Source organism: Ambystoma mexicanum, chromosome 9 (genome assembly GCF_040938575.1).
Source record: "Ambystoma mexicanum isolate Mex_15411 chromosome 9, UKY_AmexF1_1, whole genome shotgun sequence".
NCBI lineage: Eukaryota > Metazoa > Chordata > Amphibia > Caudata > Ambystomatidae > Ambystoma > Ambystoma mexicanum.
In genome coordinates this window covers 1,209,904,426-1,209,930,828 of record NC_090931.1, presented here as the reverse complement: position 1 = coordinate 1,209,930,828, position 26,403 = coordinate 1,209,904,426, and positions in this window count along the sequence as shown.

The window sequence follows — 26,403 nt, the reverse complement described above, 5'->3', positions numbered from 1 at the left end:
CGCCAAATGAAAGAATGCAGGATAAAATGCAAAATAGCACAACTTCCCCGCCAAATGTCTCCGATTACAATGCCCGCAGTTTAAACCCCTCTGTTATATCATGGCTGTACAACACCCCGACCAGCGTGCCCACACATGTAACCACCCCCACAATAGAGAACACACTACCCGATAGAATAAAGAAAGAGAATGAAGAGATGGCAGTGAGATACACAGCATTATATGAGTGGGAAAAGGGGGGCGGAGAGGAGAAAGGGGGGTCTAAACTGTTCCTCGCCCATGAAGCTGGGAGATATCTTAGAAATAATAGGAGGAAAAGGGAGGTGGGGAGGAGAAAATACGATGAATATTACGGGTAGGAGCTGGACAAGATGGAAGACCCACGACACCCCCACCAGACAAATAAATGGTATGCAGACATGAGTGCAACTGCAAAACAAACAACAAATGAGAGTTGCTATGTCTGCTCCCTTATTCCCCATGCTTCAGGTACACCCAAAGTATTGCTGCCAAGAGAGTTGCCTATTGTGGATGCCCAATGCCTCCTTCATCTCACGTTGTGCAGAATTAAGAACACCTTCCAGGCACACGAGGTAACTTTTAAAATGCTGCAGAATGAGAAGACCTGTTACCCGAAAGCGGAAGGAGTGATATGTTTGGAAGAACCATTTTTTATAATACAAGGGACATTATTTTTAGAAAATAAGTGGAACGATGAAGAGATAATGTGCAAAGCTGAAGCGCTGCGAGGTGTGGCACCAGAGAAACTGCAGTGGATAGAGAAGACATGCACACCAGTATGGAAAGATTACATCTCAAAATTGACCTGGGTGACTGCCATTGAAAAGCCCTTCAAGCTACAGAAAGAAATAAACTGTGAACTTTGTTTCAAGGGAGACGGGAAATCTATCATGGGGGGAAACAAAAACTGTAACAAGACCCTCACCATTCCGGATCTGAGAAAAGGGACAGCGGCCCTCATGGACACTTATTGGGTATGTGGCAACCAGGCATACCTGCACCTCCCACAATCCTGGAGTGGCAGCTGCTCATTGGCCACCCTACATTCTGCACTAATGGTGATACCGGAGAGCCACATTGATGGGAGCACGAAAATGCGAGAGACCCCTCAGCAGAATGAGGCCCACCCAACTGCAGAATCACAATTATATGTCCTGTCTTCCGGTAATAAGGGGGAGATGCTGTCTCGGAACAGACGATCGTCGAACTACGTATCAAAAGCAACCTCAGAACTACTGGCACAGATCCCAGACAGATATCGATTGTTCAGCTCTGCAGAGACTTTCTTCGCTTCACTCATCCCCAGCATCCAGGCCAGGGCACATGCAAAATGGCCCCAAATAACACGCTGGGAGCTGATCCAGCTGGCAAATGACACTGAAGAAGGATTTAACGTAATAAAAGTGGAACTGCGAGCACTGCGGCTAATGACCATGCAAAATAGGTATGTCTTAGACCTGTTAACAGCGATGGACGGAGGTGTTTGCCGAAAAATCGGAAGTGCCTGCTGCACTTTCGTACCTTCCGAAGATGCAGATAATGGTTCCTTTTCCCACGTGATCGAAGCCGTACATAACCTAGGAGAAAGAATGAAAAGGGAAGGTGGAGCAGAAGCAAGCACTTGGTTCGACAACATCTTCTCCTGGGTCCTGTCATGGCTGGGAACGACTGTTAAATTACTGATGCCGGCAGTGGTGTTCCTCCTTTTTATTTTTTGCGTGTGCCAGGTGGGTCTTCGATGTTGTGCAAACGCAGTACGGAATGGTGCAATGATGATGGTGACAATGGGCAACGCTCGTGGTACAATACAAAATATGCAGGAGGTAGAGGTACAAACAGGAGCAGAAAACACACCAAGATTCCAGATGGTACCCATATACCACAGTGGGGATGTAGTAGACAGGCTATGGCACACTACAATTAAAGAGCCCCATGAACTCGAGTGGTATGAGGAGGTGTGGGTGGATTTGGAAGGGGACGGAGGTTGTATATATATGGCCTGCACACCAGACGAGTATGCTAGAAGGGGACGAAGCCTGCGAGGGGTATGTAGGGCATGGATGCCCATAAAAGGCACCCCTGCATGGGATGAGGCAGTAGCTGAAGAAGAGGAACACCAGAGGTTGAGGCAGTTACAGTATTCGTTACTTAAGTAATGAAAGGGGGAAATGTATGGGAGGATAGGTCCAAGGGACCCCCCCTACAGCTCCCCCCCCTTGTGAAGTCCATTAGCTCGTCAGGGGTCCCCCCAGCCACCAGGGCCCAGGTGGCGGGTGGGCCACTCGCTGAAACATTGACCAAACGTGCTGTAGTAAGCTAGGCCCTGGAAACCATTTTGTGAAAGCAGAATGAAAGGAGCCCCTGTGCGCCGCAGCGCGGCCCCCACCCTTGGAGAGTCCTCACTTGTCCCTGGGGCCGCAGTTCCCTGGCAGATCCGCTGAGAGCCCGTTCCCACGAACAGACAGACATGAGCTAGTGCTAGACGCAAACACTGTAACATTCACCTTCCGCAGTGTATCACTGTCCTCAGTATGACCCGGCCAGCAGGGCCGGGGTGGAAAAGAACTAAAATGGTCCCCCGACAAAAGTAGAGCCCCCAAATACTAATGAGCAAACTGCCTGTGATGAAACTCTTCTCTCCATGACCTTTTGATAAAACATGTAACCTCCATGAAGATGGTAGAATGTGTTTTCATGTGGCATTCTGGTTGAAGTACCCACATCCCCGTAGCTATGTGCAAATGGTAAAAGTGTCCCAGGGTTTTTATGTTATATGTTTCTCTGAGGAGAATGTACTTCAAGGCCCTATGCCAATAACTGAACTAATGCTGCTAGAGTGCAAAGGAAGACAAATGCAACCACATTAGGAGCTCATGTAAATTGTGTACGAAAATGCATAGAATGTATTTGAATGTCCAAGCTCACCATGTGTCACTGCCATCAGTCTCATTGGCCAGTTGTTCCTGCGTGCTCCACCAACCTTAATACTACCTCGCTTACCGTGCATGCATAAAATGTAACAAAATGTTGTGGTTGTTAAATACTTAACATATAGTTATCAATTGCAAAATGGGTATAGGTAACGCATTTGAAATGGCCATGTAAAGGCACTAACAATGTAGAAACATAAGCTTTGAAAAGACTCAATGAGTATTGTACATTATATGAATGTTTATGTCTCTTTTACATAATCTGCAACACACGAGGAAAATACCATTGTGGGCATATCCAAGGCCATTCCCCCTTCCTCCCCATTGAAGCCTGCCAGACAGAAAGCAGAGGCCTGTGCTGCTCTGCCTCACCTCCCCCAATTCGGCTGGTGCCGCTTCAAGCATTCACGTTCCCCTGCAGCTCCCAGGGCCGCGGCCAGCCACCTGAATTATTTACAACCCAGCAGTAAACCCCGGCCATAAACGCAGGCCAAAAGGTGCCCTTTCTTAGGCTCCACGACCCACCAGTTCACCCCAGGTTAATGGTCCCTGTAAAATTAGGACACCCAATATTATAGCAACACTGTAGGAACACATTCATAATGACTTCTAACGAGACATGATAACTTGGACAGCTCGCCCCTCGCCCTGAGACCCAACCTCGTGACCTATGATACCCGGTCAACAGGATGATGGTAACCATGTATTGATGTATTACCAAAGGACCCACTTTAGGTGCATTCCTCCTGTGTTGCATTAACCTGTAGAATAACCTATTGGAAGATTTACTGGGGAAGATAATATTGCGGTATTGAATGAATGCGGTGTGCGTGGCCTTAGGGCAGAAAGCCAAGGAAGACGTTCATCAATGACACTGGCCACGCCTGGCACAACAGCACCGCCCGGATGAGCCCAGCTGACCTGCCCGGCCCACGTTGGCAACCAGTGAGGTCCACCAACCACGGTGCACCACATCACAGCTGCACCTATAGTTAGTCGTCGCCACCCAAACCCCACGAACATGTGCCCCCTATAGTGTGTAGGTTCTTATGACGTATTTTGTAAATATATACGACTGTCTTTGCTAATGTCAGGCAGAGTGCTCTCGGAGTTTGCAGAGTCCTTTGCATGCCCTATTTTGACTTATATAAACTCCCATTAAGCTCACCCGCACTTTGTCTTAGCCTTATTCCCATCTTGGGAGAGTCCATTATTGTCTCTCATTGTGGGGAGGATCGTGCTATCTGGGGACGCTCGTTCCCAGAGGGAACCAAAGAGGACGGCCGAGACAGGGCCCAGGAATGCGTACCAGGCAGTGGTACATGAACCAGTGAATCAAGGACAGATCCCTGTGTTTAATCTATCCACTGAGAATCTTAGTGCAGTGGAACTTAGTCTGTTGTTGAAGGGTCTGTCTTTTGTGCCTGCTCCAAGAGCAGACTGCTTCGATACGGAAGTGGAACTACAGAGATTTTTCCGTAACATACGTTTAAAACATTATTTTGAGATTTTTTTGCCTAAACAAAAGAAAGAAAATCAGTCAGCTAATACAGGGGAAAGTGTTCCCAATGTGACAGTATTAAAAACGAAACCGGGGTTTAATCCTCCCCCTACGCTTGCCCGGCGGAGATTAAAAAGTTTGAGAATCGAGTGACCAAAGAAGTTCTTAAGGTCATCCAGAAAAAGAATCATGCCCCATATAATTTGAGCAAAAATGCAAGGGAGGTCCTGAAATCACTTTGTGATCAGTAAGATATTACGATCAAACCCACCAACAAGGGGGGAGGTATAGTCGTTTTGTCTACAAAGAATTATGAAAAGGAATATATGCGCCTACTTAGTGATGAAAACTCTTATCAAAAGTTACCTCAAGACCCGACATCTAGATCAGAAGAGGAAATCAAGGGTTTGACTAGCCATGCAGAAAGGGAATTGTGGATCAGTAGTGAAGAAGGCCGATTCCTTAAAAAAAGCCACCCTATAAAGGCAGCTTTTTATATTCTCCCTAAAATTCACAAAAGGATGACTAATCCACCGTGTAGACCTTTAGTGGTGGCTATAGAGTCTCTACATGAACCTCTCTCCGTATATGTGAAGTTTTTCCTGAAATCCTTTGTGGTAATGATGCCATCATATGTTAAGGACTCAGGGGACATGATCAGAATAACACAAAACCAGGTGATAGAGGCTAATGACATCTTAGTCACGATGGATGTAGAGTCGCTCTACACCTCTATCCCCCAGATGGAATGTCTGGAGGTTTTAGGCACTGTTTTGAACAAAAGACCAGAACCTCATGCTCCACCCACAGAGTTCATACAAGAATGTGCACGAATTGCGATGACTGAGAACTTCTTTCTGTTCAAACAATCCCTCTTTAAACAGAGGAAGGGAGTCAGTATGGGGGCGACATTTGCACCGGACGTGGCTAATCTGTTCATGGCCAACTATGAAGAGGAATACATTTTGGGTCAGCATAGCCTGTGAGCCTGGTACAGATATATCGATGACGTGTTTATGATTTGGGGGGGGAACAAGTGAAACATTAAACCAATTTCATCAGTGGTTAAACACGTGCGATAGCAACATCAAATTCACTATGGAATGGCACACAACCCAGGTAAGTTTTTTAGATCTGCTTATCAAGAAATCTCATCATCATTTGGTCACCACCCTTTTTCATAAAGTAACAGATAAAAACACACTACTACACTATTCCAGTTTTCATCCGGTGGGACTTTGTCAGAATCTACTCTGCGGTCAGTTTGTACGGATTCGGAGAAACTGTACCGAGAAGGAGGAATATAAAAAACATGCAGAGGATTTGACAGTGAGATTACTGGATAGAGGTTATCCACACAAACTAGTCAAGGATAATTTGAAAAGGGCACTGAAAAGAAATAGAGAAGAATGTCTTGTACCCATCGAAAAAAGGAAACAAGACAGATTAGTGTGCGTAACCACCTTAAATCCAGTAAGCAATGAAATCAAAAGGATTGTGAATCGGAACTGGGATCTTATTAAACAACCAGGAAGCCTTTCTAAGAAACCCATCTTTGCTTTCAAAAAGAACCAAAATTTGAGGCAACGTCTGGTGCACACCTACAGAGACTCTAACTCTGAACAAACTGTACTCAACCAATGGGGATGAGCCCCAGTCACAGGCCACCATAAATGTGGGAACTGTGTCTCATGTCCACTGACCGAGACAAGATACAAGTTTAATTATGGTGCTATAAAATGGAAAATGAACATACATACGAATTGTCACACCAAAAATGCCATTCACATTATTAAATGTCCCTGCAATCTTCTTTATGTAGGCAAGACGACAAGAGAGGTCAGACAGCGCATAGGGGTACACCGCAGCTGTATCCGGAACAGGATAGCTGAGAAACCGCTGGTGGATCATTTTATCCTTAAACAACATAAGGATACCGATTTGAGATGGTTTGTTTTACAAACAATAAAAATACCAAAAAGAGGTGGGGATATATCCACAATGCTCCACAAACTGGAACAGCGATGGATATACTGCCTCGATACGGAAAGTAATGGCCTGAACTTTTCAGTGGAGCGGGGAGCCCTAATTACACACTAAGGCAAGAAATATATGTATCAAACTAAAGCTCAATGTGTATCAATGAACATGAGCGTGAATCTTGGGGTCACACGATGTCCACGAGGCAAAACAAAGGTTTATGAGTGTCTACACTGACTTTACCGGTATTACCACAATAATACAGCTGTAGAATAGTCGGGGCGACCTAGCAACACCAGCAATATATTTTTACATAAGCATAACATCAGTATAACATTTGCTGATAGAGCCCGTTTTTAATCTATTGGTAACACACATAGACTCTATTTATTCGAAATAGAGAAGGATTAACATATCTCTGTTCAAAATAGACGTGTGTCCTGTAACGTTTTGGGTTCAGGGCATAGTTTCAGACTATAAGGCATATCTTGCTTGCCTCTTGTGGGAACTATGCAGGCTAGTAATCCATCGAGATCGGCATAGGGCTGATAGTCCTTTTATTGTGTCCATGAATCGGCAGTATTTGAGGCAGTCCTCTTTCATTTTCGACTAACTCATGAGTTTAAATGATAATGCGACGCGCAATGAAGTAAAGCGCCGGAAGCTGAATACGAGACGACACACAGACGGGATTCGGGAAATGAAAAACAAGGTAAATTGGAGAGGGCGGATCGATGTCCGGAACATAACAATGGAAATCTAATGGGAAGGAAACAGGAGAGAAAGCAAATTAATAGATTAGATTGACTATACCTGGAAATAGGGACAAGCGCTAAAATATGTGACACATTAGTAAATAGACAAGATGCATAAGAATTTCTGCACTATGGGGTGTTAACTGAATTTGTAGCAACCATGCACTAGGAATAGAGAATAGTATAGTGAGAGGAGGATATAGATCGTTAGGATGAACAGCGTGAGACTATCAATGGCAATACCGAAGAGGAAAGTTACAGGAAAGGATGATGAGAACTATTGAGAAGGACGTGAGTACGGAGGCCTAGCTTTCAGTTTTTCTCCCAATCTGTTTACAGATCATGTCTAAGGAAACCTACCACGGCTGAATAAAATGGCTGCAGTTTGAAAATAAGAAAATATTATATGCAGTATAATACCAGATACGGATGTAAGTATCTTGACAGCTCCCCCATAAATAGATTCCCCATTTTTGAAACCTCTTATTAAAAGAGTATTCCATTCCATAGGAGGTAATCTGAACCACCGGAACCCCTGGGACTGTGTTTTTGAAGAACTTCTCTTGAAGAAATAACCTGAATGTTCTGCTAAAATTCTAAATAATTAGACTTGATAATTTCGAGTAAGTACAATGTACAACAATGCACATGCATGTTGGTTTGCATCCTGTGTGTGGGCAGATGGAGGTGGCCACTATGCAGGGATGGAGACAGGATTAATCCAGAGAGCAATGGGAAATGGGTGTTAAAGATGATCACTCATGCACATTGACATAATGATTACTATTTAGAATCTTTTTTTCCATTGACTGTGGTAATAAATAAGAGGGAATAGCCAATGGTTGTAGATATCAACAATTGAGTCATTTTAGTTGTTCTGATATTTTGTATTGTGTTTTAGGTGGTGTCACTCACCCTACTTGGTGCTTATGGGAATAAGGACACTCCCTACATTTTGTCCTGAAGAAGGTTGCAAAAACAAAGGGGCGATGAGTGTTAACGTCCCGAAAAGACAACCGAAACACATGTAGACGTAGGTCTATGTTATTGGGAGCACATAGACGGAACCATCAGACTATCGGATGGAGGACTTTTTTTTCATTGTGTTAATAGAATCTGAGGCTAATAGGAGGCCATAAAGATATATATACCATTGAAATGGTAGATAAAGAAGCGAAAAGTGGAATGAATGGCAGGAGTGGATCAGTTTGAGTGGAATATGTAGACATTTGTTCATTTAAATGTTTTAACAGTATGTTATATGAATTTTGATATGAAAATAAAAGTTGTTTATAACTGACAATTGAGCATTTATTGGTATTTATAAATAGATAAATGTGTTGAGTGGCTATTCCCTGTTCCGTTGGTCCAATCTATGTTGACTATTATATAACGCCTGAAGGACCAGGGACTTTAATCAGGCACCCCTTTTGTTTATAAAACTAATTATACCTGTTCACCTTGTCCCAACCAATCATCCCCATCAAATTCCCTGAATGTAAATGAAAGACACTTTGCTGACACCTCACTCCCTTCATCCGCTCCTGAACATTTTATAGAAAATCCCAGTTCTACCATTTATGTTTCCTATTCTGATTCCTCATCTCTTTGTTAATTGAATGTAATGTATGTTTATTACAATAAATACATGTGTATATAGTCTTGCTGCCAGTTTTCTTTTAAAAGCCCAATTATGGGTCTGTGGTCTGCGTGACTCACTGGGGTGTCTGTAGCCGAAATGGGGTTTGCACCGGACACCAGCGATGTCCGGACATGTCTGTTTTCTTATGACGCACTTTAAATTAGTCCGGGCACCCAGTGCCTGTCCTTCAAGCACTGACGCGCAAGTGCACCTTGTCTCCCAGTGGCCCCGGACACCATGCCTGTCTGTACATGTCTGCTCTCGTGTGGCGTACTTTTCATTAGTTCGGGGACTCTGCCCCTGTCCTGCAGACACTACCATGCATGAGCACATTGTCTCACGCCCAATAGGTGTCCGCACGCATGCAGCGTGACAGAAGTGTTCATGGCAGTGTCCGTACCCCTGGACAGTTTAAAAAAACATGTTTGGCCACTCTAGGGTGTTTCAAGCTGCAACCTTACCCTTTCAGAGCTCCTAACCATGTCTTAGTTGATATGGCAACTTTTATAACTTTTTAAGCCCTATTGTGGCTCAATATTCTGCAGACAGTCATGTGGTCCCCGGACAGCCCCTCTGAAGTAACTCACCCACTACTGTTCCTCATTCTCAATCTGGCTATCCATGTGAGAGCACCTGTTCTTTTTCTGTGCAGATCTTTGCAGAAAATGTATTGTAGACCAGAACGGCATCTGTTGTGGCCACTTCAGCTCCCCAACCACCACCACCACCATCTGGAGGGCCTGGAGAGGGGAACAGGCATGGAGATACAGAGGGGGATAAAGAGGAAGATGAAGATGAGGTACAGGAAGTCTCTCTGTCCAACTCCCGTCATGAGTACTGGGTGTGGCAGCTGTTTACCACTGTAAGGGGTGTACCAAAGGCTCGGGAAGACAAGGTCTGATGTACTGAGTGCAAGGTTGTACTCAGTCGCGGAAAACCAGGTCTGTACTCCTATTGGACCACCTCCATGCGGCACCAGCTCAAGTCAAACCACAAGGGAACAGTGAGAAAGGTGGTACCTTTCCAAGGGAAGAGTAGGCTGACACCCTCTACCTCATCTTCATCATCTGCTCCTGTCACCCTAAGGGGTACTCCTGTGAGGGAGAGGATCCCAGAGGATCCCAGCGGAAGCCTCCCAGGCCATACAGGCCATACATAACACTGTTGACCCTTACCTTTTGAGGGTCACACTACTGTGTGGGTACTGCGACACACCCCTCTGTAGGGGGGAGCCGTTTTAGAGTGCTTTCGAGGCCGCAGTCAAGGAGTCCCATACCTGATTAAGCACCACCCAACATCTTCTGCTCTCCACCTGCCCCTACGTCCGTGTGGTTGGTGCCCCTTCCGTATCTTCTCTCCTCTACCTTGCTTCTCCTGCAAAAAAGCCCAAAAAATAATATAAAACACAAAAATCACAAAACAATTGTTCCTTTAGGAGCCACCTTTCACAGTTGAAAAATAGAATGAACAAAAAAAGATAGTGCTCCCATGTCCCCATTCCCGTGGATTCCTATGGGACTCCTTGGGAATAGGGACTTACATTTTTCTGCACCTGACTTTCCAGGCCAACAGGACTTGTAATGTCCTGGTGGCACCGGGAAGCTAGGTGCCGAAACATTATTGCGAATCTGGTGGCAACCCGCCTGCACCACCGACAGGTTTACCGCCATACTCATAATGAGGCCCAATAATATTAACTCTTCCTCCCAACAACTCCTCATACATTCATAAATAATGTCTTCTTGTACTAAAATGTCTTCACCATTACCATATATACCCACTAATTTTCTTCTTTTGCAATTGCAAGAAACAACAACCTCCAGGAAGACAACAACCTGAAGAAAACTACTCTCCACATCGTACAAAGTAAGTGCATTACTGTAGTATTATTCTTTCTGTTACTCGTACAATATCATTTGGCCACTTTGTGGCGTAAACAATTCCTTTCCAATGAACATTTATTTCACTTTTACTAATTACACTTCAACATGTACACTCTTTCTATTCTCACCTAAACACCATCATTATAACACCCACTATTATCCTGAAAACATTGTAATGTCTTTACTTATTCATTCACACTACAACTCTCTTATGCACTAACCCAAGCCCTTCACACATCTACACACTCTTACAATCTTCCCAACCACAACTATCAACCCATTACACAATCACACAGCCCTCTATTTCTCTGCCATCATATTCACACACTCATTCACAATACGTCAATATATATTCCACCACTTTCAAACCCACACTTTCCTTTTTTCCAACAGACAGAACAGAATGCCTACTAAAAAGCAAATCTGTATAAAACAATAAAAAATCCACCTCTAGCAGAATTTATAGCAAATATTCAAACAAAACTGCTAATGCAATCAATCAATAAAACTAAACCAGCAACCACTAAAATAAATAAGGCACCTCTTCCAAAAAATAAAAAAATAAAATGTGTAGACAAGAAGAAAACTGCTAATGGCCCTAGCACTATATCTAACAATGTTAACGTAGCCACAGTTGAGCATTCCAAAAAAATAATTTTATATAAACTGTCCCACCATAGAGTACATCACAATCTTATGAAAACAGCTTAAAAGTCACGCTCTACCCTTAAAAATGACTGCAGAAGACTAATCCTCAAAGCTCTAATTGACAGCGCAATTCTGCTGAAAAGAAAATTGTTTATTTTAATTTAAACAGAATGAAACCACTAACAAAACTTAATCAGTAAATTACAAAAAGTACATCTAAACATGTGCAATTTCAACATAGGTACCTTTTCAAACTTCTTTGAAGGTGAATGGATTCACACAAGCAGCACAGAACCATATTTCAATGAAGAGGCGTATAAACAAGAACAAAACAAAAAAACAATTGCCATACATAGTAATGGCCAAGGGTATGAAATGGTAGACAACACCATTCTGGCACAAGAAACCCTTATTGAAAAAAACGTCCCCAACAAAATTTCAACCAACTATTGCTTTCGCCCAAACAATCCATCCAATCTACAAATGTTCGTACAGCTCAATGTGTAACGTACATCAACAATCTTTTCAAATTTTTATGACAATTCCTCAATCACTATGTGAAAGTAAAAGACAAAATTTAAATACAAATGTTACAAAATTATGGAGGCCTGTCCAGTGTGCAACTACACTGGACTGAAAGGACATTCATTAGCCTGTATTTTGGGAAATGCTTCCAAAAGCACCTTTCACCACATAAAAATGTTAGTAACACACCATCCCACTATGCAGAATCTTCTGCAGAGACTGTACTATGCAGCAAGCCCTGCTTTATAACTGCAACATTCTAATAACATTTTCCTACATGTAACAGCCAAAGAACTTCCTTCAACAAATAGAACACATCCAAGGGAAATATTGTAAAGACAGCTTAGAAAATTCAGTAACTTTAGAAAACATTAGTGAAAACCTTACAAACACCTACCTTCTAACAAACACATACAAAAAGGAAATAACAAAGTTTAAAAACACATATGCTGAAATACCAAACCAAGTATGTGTCAAACCAAGAACTTTTTATAAAAAGAGCACAGAAACTGTAGATATGACTTACACAATAGAGGACAATGAGGAATCCCAATGGTTCCAATTAGCTTTACATTTTACAATAGAAAGTAAATACAAAATAAGTGACCCCTCAATGCCTTGCATATACTGCAATACAAAGCTTGATAATAACCAAATGACATCACATGCTGTCACTAATAAATTTGAAATATTCCCACTTCCAAAAGCTCTCCAACAACTTAATTTGTATGAGAGCATTATAATTCAAACAGTACACCCATTGCAAATCCTAGTTAATGGTGTACCAACAAAAGACTAAAACATGTGGCAACAACTAGCAGACTTAAACAAAGTTAGAAAATCCCTACAATATTTAAAAGAAAGCAATGAATACTACAAAGATATAAATATAGAAGATAACTTATGAGAAACCACCCAAATAATTCAGGATTCATCACCAACTGGCCAATTTGAGCTTGTAGATACTATTACTGCAGCCACTATTTTGGAACCAGCATACAATTCAACCACTACACTCTAAAGACACCATAGATGATGCATTAGAAACATCTCAAATGCGTCAAGCCAAATGATCTCCAATTAGCATATGGAAGAAAAGTGTAGAAGCATGTTCCTTTCCTCTACTCTTTCCTACAGGAAAATGAAGAAGATATGATGAAAGAACCACACAAATAACAGCATCAAAATATGTCTCTTTTCGAATGTATTCTGAAGACCTCAGATTCAGACAACATATAGAATACATATTCCACCTGCTGTTCGCTAGTGAACTAGCAACTCTGTGTTACAGAGTTGCACACAGATTAAAAACAGGCTCTAACTTTTTTTAACATGTCTGCTACCCAACTCCTTCAAAAGATAACCGACAAAGATGAAGTTTTGCAGTCAAGTATCACAAATTTCTTGGCAAACATGCATGCTACAAAAGAATACTGGTTCCGATGTCACGCTGATGTACGTTGTATGCTAAGGAACCTCGGCCCACCCACATGGTTTGTTACTTTAAGTTGTGGAGAATATGCATGGATGACTTGCACGACTTCCTACGCATATAAAACCAAAATAAAGAAGGAATAGACATAAAAACACCAGGAGAACTCTGCTTTCTTGACCCTTTAGATGTTTCAAGATACTTTCACCATCGCTTTATGCCATGCTGCACTTCATCTGCAATAAAAGTACCCCTCCCCTCAGAGAAGTGGAACACTTCTTTTGGAGGAACGAATATCAATCCAGAGGAGCACCACACATCCACATGCTTTTGTTGATAAATGATGCTCCTAAATTTGGTCATGACAGTGATGCCACTGTTTTGCAGTTTATTCACAAATACATATCCTGTGACATCCCTTCAAAAATCACAAATTCTGACCTACGTACCCAATTTGTATGCTTCCAAAAATATAAGTGTGGCAAATAGTGCCTATGTAGATATAAAAACTAAGGTAAATACTACACCAAATGTCACTTTGGTTTCCCTAGACCAGTTTCAGCAAAAGGACAAGTAAACAGCGTGATGTCTTCTGCTGGACACAGTCTGAAAAGCAAATCACCTAAAATACATACAACATAAAAATAAACTAAGCTTCAAAGTACATCACTGATTACAATGCAATCATTGCCCTCTTGTGGAATGCAAACATAGATATACAATGCATTGCATACAATTCCACTGCTGTTGCAAAATATGTCACAGCCTATCCCACCAAAGCTGAGAAAACAGAGCTAAAAGACCTTTGGGATGACATTTCATCTGACGAAACACTGTCACAAAAATTGTACAGCTGTGGCATAAAAATGCTCTTCCATAGAGAATGCGGATGCTACAAAGCTGCAGACCGTTTAACGCGCACAGCCTTATATCGCAAATCTGAAAGCATAGTCTGGCTAAGCCTTGGTCCAGCTGCATCCAGAAAAAGACTGTAGAAATCCTACCAAGACATAGAAACAATAGCCACAAATGATCCCAACAGCCAAGACATTTTAAAAAACAATTTATTAGACACATACTACCCAAACAGAAGTAATGCTTTGGCAAACATGTGCCTATCCCACAAAGCCCAAAACTACTCCTACATAAATAATGCCAAACCAGATGAAAGCACTGGAAAATATGTTGTCTCAACTTGTGAAGGAAGCCTCGTCAAACTTAGCAAACCCAGCCTAATTTATCATGTCAAATTATCATTTCAAACTCAACGTAGAGAACTTTATTTCATGGCCCTACTGCAACTTTTTAAACCATGGAGAAAAGAAGAAAATTTATTAGGAAACCATGACTCATTTGAAGCTTTATTCAATGCAAATGAAAGCAGTATAACAAATGTCAATTTCAAGTAATACAAAACAATTTTGGACAATGAACGCTAACAAGAGGAAGAAGTTCAAACACAACTAGATGAAGACACTCCTGAGGGCAGCCAACCTTCTCTTACAGCAAGCCAAGAACCACTTGGAGAACCACTAATTCTAAATGAAGCAGAACTAGCCATGACTACATTAGAAAATACCAAGTATCAATATAAACAATCAGAAGAACACTTGCCAGTGCTGAAATACAGCTAAATGATGAACAACTTACCATTTACCTAGAAGTGACTGAATAAATTGAACATGGTTTGGAACATGAAAGTAAAACTTGTAGCTGTCAAAATGATAAACCTGCACTCCTCTATCTAAGTGGTTAAGCTGGTTCTGGAAAACATTCTTAATTAAAATCATCAGTAAATTCCTACAAAACTTAACAAACAAGAATCTTCTTTGGGCTAAACAACAACCTTTGAACTGTTGTAACAACCGCCACAGGTTTAGCTGCCTACAACGTAGGAAGTGTTAGTTTACAATGACTACTGCCCCTTCCAGTAGAACACCAAAACAAATTGGAATACTACAAACTATCGGCAGAAGCTGCTACTGAAGTACGCAGAATTCTGAAACAAATGAAAATGCTCCTAATAGATGAGGTAAGCATGGTTTCCAATCTTATGTAGGCTCTAACTCACCTCATATTGCAAAAAGTCTTAAAAACTGACTACAAACAACTCTTTGGAGGACAAAAAAGTTAGAATACGCCAACAGGTATCTAACTGCTGCAAGAAATGCCCTTCTGAACTGTAAATCTATCAACAGAATACACCAACTGGTGTCTAACTAAATTTATACTACTGCAATACTGATTTTAAAATTCAAAACAGTTTCAACACGCCAAAAGGTATCCAAGTACTTCAAAAATACCTTTTAAAAAAAGAGTACAACAGTACTTTTGAAAAGTAAAACAGTTAGAATACGCAAACAGGTATCTAACTACTTCAAAAATACCCTTTATTACACTTCATTGCAAATACACCATCACAATTCTTCTTACTCCAACACTGTTTGTAACAACAAAAACACTTATGGGTGCACTTTAAACATCCCCTTAAGTACTGCACACTTCAAACACATATACTGTCAAACTTAAATGCACATAAATGTAGTAGTTTTTTAAAAATCCTGCATGGATAATTTTCTCATTTACCCAATGATTAGGCAAACAGAAACAGCACCTGTGCAGATCACACAGTAATGTTGTTCCAAACATAGTACTTAGAATGTACTGATTATGAGGGTCTAAAAAGTACATGAATATGTGAGATTGTATGCAATGAAACATTTTAAACTATCCTGCCTTACATATTATACTGTGTTTTTTTCAGAGAAAAAGCAAAGATTTGTCTTCATTGCCATGTACAACAAACTCAACCTATGCCCTCAGTGGTACAGCAATCATAAGTACTATTTGCTCTTCAATTGTATTTTGTCACCAGGTTACAAATACTGCATACTGCCCCTACACTATCTATAATTACTGTACACATATTATTATAATGGTTGTATCCAGTGGCCAGATTCAATTTCTATCCACATATTATTATAATGGTTGTGGCCACTGGCCAGATTCTTGGGTGTACCAAGGATCTGGCCACTGGCTGCAACCACCACAGCATAATTAAACCATACATAACAAGGACATACCATATATATTGGAAAAACACAATTTGCCCTGAACCTCCTCTTCCCAATTCAAATGATGTCTGCAGACATCGAAATGGACCACAACCCTATTTTTCATCTATGAAAACATCCCCATATCATCAATACTCCACTCCCCTACCCTGATCAAGCCCTCTTTCAGTCACCAAATAACCCCAAATGTGTTTCTCAAGCTGTCTGCCCAAGACTGCCGTGTCTCTCGCATGCTCTTTTTACATCTATACAAAGAGCGCCATATCGTTTTTTTCCAATCCCCCACCCTTCCCAAGCCCTCTTTCCAACACCAAATGACCCAAAATGTTTTTTCCAGACTTTTCCCCCACCAATTCATCCGCGGTCAGTTGCGGCTGTCCGCAGATCTGACATGGCGGGCGTTTGGAAAATATGACGCACCTCACATTTTTTATTGACCAATCGGTGGGCTTGCCCGATGTCCATGAACCTCACGCCGCCCTTTGAACCAATCAAAGGCCTGTTCGCAGTGAGTCTGTGGACCGAACCCAGATATCACTAATTCTTTTTACCTACTTTTGGACCGTTTAAAAAAACTACTGGACGGATTTACATCAAATTTACAAAAGCGGTTTGGACTGTAGACATGAGCAAAATTCTTTTTCCATTGCGTCTATGGAAAAAATGAAATTTTGGGACCCCCCTATAACTTTGCACCCCCTTGACAAAACCTCACCAAACTTTGCAGAATCAATCTGATGGGCCATATACGTTTTTACAAGGTTCGGTAAGGATTTGTCCATGGGGGTGGAAAAGTTATAAGCCACCCGAAAAGTGCTCTTCCTATGGGTTGAGCAACTTAACCATAACTATAGGCCCGCTACCGCAGGCCCTGTAATGTATATTTTCACTGAAAAAACTTTGTTAAAGGTATGTTATGATTGAGTTTCACTAATAAAAACCTATAAAATTAATTGAAAAATATTTTGTTAAAGGGACGTTACGGTTGCAAGGTAAAATAGAAAAAACTAAGGAATTTGCTAGTTGTGGTAAGCTATGCTACCATAACTCGTGCTACCACCATGCAATGCTAAAAATAACACCCAGGGCATCAAAGGCGACATCACAAATGGCCATGCCCATTGTATTTTTTAAAATAGTAATAAGAACCAGCCTTCGGCCATCACTCCCACTTGCCTGTGCCAACTCTTTACTTTAAAACACCACTGTGTCACCCCCGACCTCACAGTATATGTCCCAATGTCTTCGTTTTTATTAGCTTTCCTAGGGCTGCTTGTATACCCCAGGTTATACCTAAGGGTATTTGTAGTACGGACTGCATATAACTGTGGGTCTTCTAGTTTTATACCTACGGTTATCAGGAAAAAGGGTGAAAATAAAAATGCTTCCCTGACCTCCCAGACCCTCACCAAGTGCCCTCTCATGTGTGCCTATTCCCAAGACTTCCCTTATGGCCTTCTCACCTCCTCTGCGCTCTCCCATCCCCCTCAACGCTCTTCATTTCTGTGACACAGTTTCACTTGAAATGTTGGGGCACTGTGGTTATACCCAGGTTATAGCCTCGGGTATTTGAAAAATGTTTGAGCTTCAGGTTGCAAACTTGGTCCCTAACCCCCCTCCAACTCCCAAATTTCACTTGGTGTCCTCTTGCCCCCCACCCCCACCTCTCGCTTGATGGTATTTGCATGTTTTTTGACCTGCAAATGGCATTTTTCTGCGTTTTCTTCCCATTACCCTTGGCCATAACCTGGGGTATAACCGTGGCTACCTCTCGCATTGAGAAAACCAAAACACCAAGCCACTCAAGGTAACCGGGAATATATAGTGATTTATATTAAAGAAGGGGTACCCCCTTCTCCATCAAATATTTTAAAAGTACTGGATGGAATATCCCCTAACCACAAAAGGATGACAAGTCAATGATTCATATGCAAGTTGCTTCATACCTGGTCCAAATCTGTCCAGCGGTTTTGGGAATAGGACAAAAGGTTTTGGCTGTGTGGTCTAACAAAAATGTATCTTTTTTGTCTATAGAAAAATGAATGGGGAGTAGGCCGAAAGTACTTTTATTTGTTTTCTTAGTAACTTTTTAATTTTTTAACGGGGCTTTCCCAAACTTTCCAATCTTGGGGAAGAGGGTGTTTAGGCGGGGAGGGCATACACAATTGTCTGCAAACTTTCAGCCAAATCCGTTGCATCAGTCAAAGCTTATTAGCAATACATTTTTTGGATTTCCTATGGAACTCCATCTCAACTTAACTATAATATATTACAGTAGCATTAAAAAACAGAAGGTTACAGAAAAACGATTTATGAAGAATATTTTGAATCTTCCAGGGGGCACACCGACAATCTCCTTGCACTATGAGACAGGGCTTGGGTTTTTGGGGTGAATGATTGCCACTATGCCTTTGTACTATTGGGCCCGTATCTGGAGCACTCCACCTTTGGGCAAATATAGGGAGACCCTCCAGGATGTTCTAGGTATTGTAGGAAGGTGGTAAAATCTTGCCATAGTGCAAGCACGTGAAAAATGTACTAACTTCCCATGACCTTGGTAGCTACTGGGAGAATTCATATATTATTGTCCTCAAGCATAAACAAGTTCTAACTCCTGAAATAAATCCCAGAGTACTTGATCAGGACATGAGAACACGTTTTATCCCAGTATTGGGATCGTAAATTCCTTGTAGGATACAAGCGATATGTGGATTATTATGGTCCCAGGCCTGCACAGATGCTTTATGCCAAATTCAGACTGGGCATATTACCTTTGGCAGTACATTCTGTAGACTGGGGAACGACAAGTCTGGATCTTTGTCCGCATTGTTCCACCATCAGAGAGAGGACAATACATGTTTTGCTGTTCTGTCCCAGGAATAATAATTTCAGGACATTTTCATTTTGACCTTAGTTTATAATGGCGAACATTTGTAGTTTTTCCGAAGCCGTCATTGCCTGTAAACAAACTGATAATATGACCTTTAACCATGCTGTGGTCACTTACATTTTCAAAGCGTGGTTACTTGGTGATATGACGTGATGAACCTAATTCAATACTAAAATCAATTATAATTAGATCTGATTATTATGGCTGGTTGATTGTCCTGCTAGAGGCATAATCACCATTATAATCACCTGGCACTTTTCTTGTACATGTATGTATTTGGTATCTTTACATCATACATGTATTTAAACTTGCATTATCTTTCTGAACTGACTAATGTTAAAAAATATTGACATTGTGATACTCAAAAACAATGCACTTTATTTTGGATTGATGCAAATAAAACTGCCCATTCACGTACATAAACTGGTGCACAATTTGATGTTACAGGACAGTTGGAAGTACATATCCTATTTTGCATTAGGATAAAATATATTAATATTGTGGCTGATAGAAGCTACTACTCGTTTGAAGATACTTGATGCAAATATGTCTGTCCTGTTGGAAATGTATACTGACGCCCATGTTATCCTGTATCGTTGATTTTATGTGTATCTCCTGACGTATTTACTTTCATGAGAATTTTGCCAAAATAAAGTTTATTGATGTTGATGATATATTACAGGGTCGGCTATAGCAACCCCCGAGATATGGTTCAGTTGGTCTCCCAAAGGAATAGCACTCTTTGGGCGTCTTATAATTTTGTCACCTTTTGACAAATCTGCATGAGACTTTCTAAGAAAAATATGGATACGACTCGACGAAGTCATGGGGCAGTCTCAGAATTTTCCAAATCTAAATTGACATCAATGGAAAAATATTTTCTGTTGCACGTACACCGACCGCACTGCGTAACAGATTTCTACTAGACTCGTGCATGAAGCGGCAGCATGGTCAAATTTGGTGTTAATCCATCAAGCGGATGCTTTAAACATGGCCAAAAAGTAGGTAAAATAATACTGCGTTCTCCATCTGGTTCATCGACTCACATCCTTATGTGGTGTCTGAGGATGCTACTGGGCTAGTTTTAGACGTACGTAACACATTTGCGAATGTCATGCCATATTGGATTTGTAAGCTGTACTGCACCCGTAGTCTCTAAACAGTGTAGTGAGAAAATATTCGAAAACACAACATTGCACTTACCTTACATATAAAAAAACCTCTGAGGAGGTGAGCAAAGATGGAGTGAAATATGTATAGTAAAGAGCAAAAAAATGAGTTCTTTACATTTCGATGTTCGCAAACACCCAAGTGCTCAGGCCCTCAAAAAGTTCATCACCACACATGTCTTACACACTGTGTGGAATTGAGGTGTGGTAAGGATACGGTGGAATACATGAATTTAAAGACAAACAATGCCATTGTTTGTTTTACAGTGTTCACAGACACCCAAATGTTTGAAACACACTAACTTTTCCCTAGGCTTGCTGGTGCCGTGGGTTTTGTTATCACCAGGAGCAGGGACAGGTGGGCCTGGGCTCTTTTTCCCCCCGGGGCCTCATGATGCAGTAGGCTTTGTCATCATTGGGTCATGGGAAGGTTGCCCTCTTTTCCCTGGTCCTGTTGGAGCGTGTGATGTGTAGGAACATTTGAAAAGTAGACCTGGGGGTTGGAAAAGGCCAAGCATGGATTCACTCTTCTTTGGGAATGATCGTGCACTGATTGGTGCACTTTGTACATTGCAAAGCTGTTGGCTCAGTGTTACCAGGCACTCAGAGACGTCTTTATGGGAGGGCAAAAGGGGCACTTGCCCCGGGCCCCCACCTTGTAGGGGGGGCCCCACAAGGCTGGCTGAAATAAAGATGTCAGTTCCCATTGTTCACCAAACTTAAATAGCACAGGACAGGATATTGTATTGCATGCTGCTGAGGATCTAAACCTATTACCTGTCTCGTTGACAAGTACATTCTGCTCTGATCAATTCCTCCTGTACTGCTTTCTGCGTTCACTGTGGTATACATAGTTTGTGCGTTCACTACGTCTCATTATGATCGCTGTGAGGTAGCATATCAAGCTGTGGGTTGTGATTGTGATGAGGGGGGCGCAACCAGGTATTCTGGATCCATTTATTCATTTGGTTCGGTCGATTGGGGGCCCCAAAGAGGTCTGTGCCATGAGCCCTGAAAGTGCTTAAGATGGCCCTGCATGCACTGATTGAGAACGCATGCAAAAGATGCCAAACCATAGCCATGAGGAAATGCAGAGGCAGCTTAATTCGCTTTACACCTGGCTTTTTAAATGCGTGGACAAAATTGTTTTTTTTCCAAATGTATCTCACAAATGAAGCAAAAGCCGCCACTGTAATAAAAGCTACCAACAGGTGGCTTTTGTTTCATTAGTGCCGCAAGTGCAGAGATTAACTCAAGCACAGGAGGCTCGTCCATTTCACAAAAGGATGCCTCCTAGTGCTTGATTTTAAAGGGGTTCAAACAATATTTGTGTAACATTTTACATAGGAACTTTCATAAAAAAGATGTTTATTATACATTTTTTATTATTGCCCATCTTTTAAGCACATACAATTTTTGAGCGCACTATTCCTTTAAGAACAGAGAGTGAGAAGGGTTTTGTCTTCTTTCCCCTCCCAATAGGTGTTGCTAATCTAAAGTAGCATTGTTCCATACTGGCTTTCCTCTTTTAATCCAAGTAACCCTAGGTTAATTCAGTAAGTCTATGGACTATTAAATTGCTATGAACCCATAATAGATTACTGAGTATAGGTGTTCTTTTTTACCATTTTTTCTTCATGTATTCATATACATGTAAGATAGAGGCCTATGACGGACCAGGTTGAATACTTGCCTAGAGCTTTGACCATTTGGAAAAGCACTGGACAAACAAATTGTTGTTGAAATATCTCTTTCCTTTCTTATACTGTCCACTTTTAGATAAGTGGCACACCAGCACTTTCTAGTATTAGTCACCAAGTAGTCAGTCTTAGTAAGAAAATCGCTCTAGCCTCCGAAGGCCACTTAGCGACTGAGAAGTTTTGTTGCAGATAAACTATACACAGATGTATTTTGCTTATTTTTGTGTTAAATCACTGATGAGTTAGGGCAAAACTCTGTTCATTCAAAGTATGTGCCCTTCAGTTTGTTAGCATTGTCCCACGGCACCGTGTAAACTGCCGTTAGCACGGGAATGACCAGATTCACAGCCTCATAACCAGGCCCAGGAGAGAGACCTCAGCCACAGGCGGTGGCACTGTGGAACCCCTTGCTCTGACTCCATGGAAGGAGAAGGCCAGCTCCATCCTCCACATGGAAGGGATGACGGGGATAGGCAGTGTGGATGACAGACTAAGCAGCAAAGAGGATGGCAGCAAATCTATCAGTCCCCATTCCCATGTGAATGCAGTGGTCAAAAGCATGCGTCCCCCACCATGGATGAGCCACAATGGGCAGGGGAATGGACAAGCACATGGCAATCAGTACAAAGACATTGGGCCTCATTATGAGTTTGGCGGTAACCACGGTGGTAAAACCGCCTGGTTACCGCCGGACTCGTATTACCATTCCGCCTCCGTGACTCCCAGAATTACCAGGGCATTAGAGCCCCGGTGTCCCGGGAGTCACGGAGGCGGAATGGTGTTAATCCCCATTCCCATTGAGTCCCATAGGACTCAATGGGAATGGGGAAGTGGAAACACCATCTCGTGATGGTGCTGGTGTTTCCACGTCCGCCTGCAGGCGGGAGGTGTTCAACCCGCCAGGTCAGACCTGGCGGGAAGATCACCTCCCGCCTGCAGGACTCGGGATCGGGCGGTCCGGAATTACCAGTGGCGGCGGGTTTGCCTCCACTGTTAATTCCGGACCGCCCGACCCGTAATGAGGCCCATAGTGATTACATGCATCTGCCAGGAAAGGTTGGATAATGCCATAATGCACATGCACTGTAGGGGAAACGTGCATGTGAAGCCATGGAACCATGAGAAGCACCCATGTGTACTGTGACGGTCCATGTGGCCGAGTGAACCCCATGTGCCGCAACCACAATAACAAGCAATATTGGCAGGTCAACAGGTAACGTGCACATACATGCGCCCTGTACACCTTCAGCAGGCACTACTTCCATCTAGCAGTAGCTGTACTCATTGGCCTAAAACCAAACTTGCCCATCAAACAAAATGGGTGTAGGAAGAACAAACTTTACATTGCATGAGTGTCTTGCTAGACCACTTATTTGTATGCATGATGACTGACTGTATGTCACTATCTACCCAACAGGTACACAGTCATCTGAGGCTGAAGAGTCAGGACCCTCCACTGCCCAGGAGACCTCCACCACTGGCCGTGCATCCACCTCCACCCCTGCACAGGCCAGATGTGAGCAGCGGGTGGAAAAGCAGGAGGGAGGCACCAAGGCCACAGGAGACCAGCACAGTGTCAGCCGTGCTAGGTGTGGAGACACCCACTGTCCCCACATTAGTGCCCAGTGGTCCCTCCACCAGCCATGCATTGCACAAGAAGTACAGCAAATGATGATGCAGGTGCTGCGACAGCCAAACCACAGCCGTCTCCTTCGGAGATCCCCATGGGTCAACATGGCGCCATCCATACACCTGCACCCACCCATCTGCCCCCTGAAGCCCCCTTGTGCCCTGTGTCAGACATGCATCGCCAGCACCAGATGGAGTAGACAAAGGAAGCAATGGCTCCTCTGGTGAAGAGGAGGAAGAAAACACACGATTCAGGTCACTCTGCTTCAGCCCCGGCCCTATCCAGAGTCCCCACTCAGTGCCATGGCACAAACTGGCAGCGATATGAGCCAGGCTGGATCACATGGAGCAGTGCCAGGTGTCCATCGAACACCTTGCAGGGCAGCAGGTGCAGCATCTGCAAGCCATTAGGGACAGTGTCCAGGTATCATCCCAGAGGATTTACCGGTCCCTGGTCTGCCAGTGCTGGCAGCTCTCCCGGTCCACCGCTGCCATCACCACTGTTGGGCAGAGGATGACGGAGCACACTGAGGGCATGTCGGCCTTTGCCGAGTCCCTCCATTCCTGCATAATCTTGATACCAGAGCACATCCGGAGCAAGGAGTCTGAGCCCCCACCTACATCACTCCCATGGAGGGAGAATTGCCAAGCACACCAAGGCACTGCTCCTTGCGTCATCTGACCCCAACAGTGCCCGATCAGACTGGCAAAGGAAAGTGGCCACAGAAGTAACATGCCATGGCACTCTACAGATAAGCACAAGGAAGGTGGGAGGGAATGGGTGTTTTAGATGTGTGTTACGGAGGGAGAGGTGGATGGGCATGGATGTTGAGGATGGTGTCTTAGAATGTGGGGGAGGTGGGTGGGGAGGGGTTTTGGGTATGTCTTTTTTCATACTTAAGTATTAAATACTAGATCACTTGAAGCAATGCTAGGACGTTCCTTATTGTGTGAATGGTGAGCAGCATGTGATTATTGATGTGTTCCGAAATAATTGTCAATTATTTCTTGCCGCACCAGACAACCACAACTTTCCTCCTCCCGCTCACTGTGTGGCAGCACTGCACCTGCAGGTAGTGAGTCATTGTGTTCTGGGGGTGGCATGTCCTCTTCAGGGGGCCGGGGAACATTTCACCTGATGCAGATGTTGTGCAGCATGGCACAGGCAAGAAATATTCATCCAACCGTCTTTGACCTGTACATCAAGGCCCCCCGGTCCAGTGTACACACCGAAAATGACCCTTTAGCAGGCCAAGGGTGCACTCTATGCACAGCCTGGTCCTGACGTGTACCTCGTTGTAGGCCACTTCCTGTGGCATATGTGGATTGCGCACAGGTGTCATTAGCCATGGTAGCTGGGGGTATCCAGAGTCACCTGCAACGGCAAAGGTCACAGGTGTTAGTCAGAGTGCATTGTGTTAATGGTAATTTTAGGCCTCAGTGCGCATTTGTGGATGTGTTGCCTTTTCTAAAGGCATGTTGATGGACACTGTGTGCATGCATGTTTCCTGAATTGTCATACAACATGATTTATCATCACAGTAATCAATTGTAGATCCATTTACTATGGGTGAACATATGCTTTGTCATGTTACACCATGCACACATCTCACAAACAGCACTCGTTGCTTTCATGGTCTGTGATTGGCATGCCAGAATGCGTATTGCCTGTGTTGGGCCTGTGTGTTGCTATCATGCATGTGCCCTGATGGGTGATTGGTTGTTCTTGTGCAGGTTTATAGCTTCACATTCATTGTTATCAGAGTATATGGCATTACTTTCTGCCAGTGTTGCATTGTCTTTGTGAACTGTTGAACTGTGATATTCGATGTGTAGGTACTGCGGTTCTCTGGGTTTGCTTGCTTGCCTGTTTGCATTGCCGACATACTATTGCATTGTCCTGCATGTCCTAGTCCTGTGGTTGGTGACTCCATGTATGCAGGCAGTGTGCCGTTCCGCAGGACCATAGCATTGTGTGCGGAACCAGGGAAGCAGACACAGACAGGACAGCATCGCAGGTGACCCGGACATTCATGGACGATACTGCTTCCTGTTGAGATGTACCTCTTCAGATGCCCTGGGGTTACTAATAGCACGCAGGTGCAGTCCAGAGCACCAATTATGTTGGGCAGGTGGGCTGCTGCATACAAATGTGCTTTGTGGCATTTTTCTGTGCCCTGGTGGTGGGCAGGGAGATGTGCTGTGAGGCAGGGTGCAGCAGTGCTTCCATCACCTGCACAAGCACATATGAAAATGTGGGCTGGGACATGCCATGCAGCATGCCCACCGTGTGCTGGAAGGTGCAAGTTGCATGGAAATGTAAAACCGATACACGCCTCAGCAGCAGGGGTAAGGCAGTTCTGATGTTAATACTGCACTGTATGTCATCATGGATCAGGGAGAGTAGCTCTTCAATGGTCTCCCTGTTCAGCCGGTACATGGTAATCAACTGGATATCAGTTGATGTCCAGGGTGAGGGCCTGACCGGGGGAATGGGCCTTCACCTCCCATGGCATCTCCTCATCCTCCTCTCTGCGCCCTGTGCATTGTCCTGCTGTTCTTTCTTCTGCAATTCTATGTGGAGCAGTAGGCGCTGCTTGTAGGTGGAGGTAACTGACCTGTGT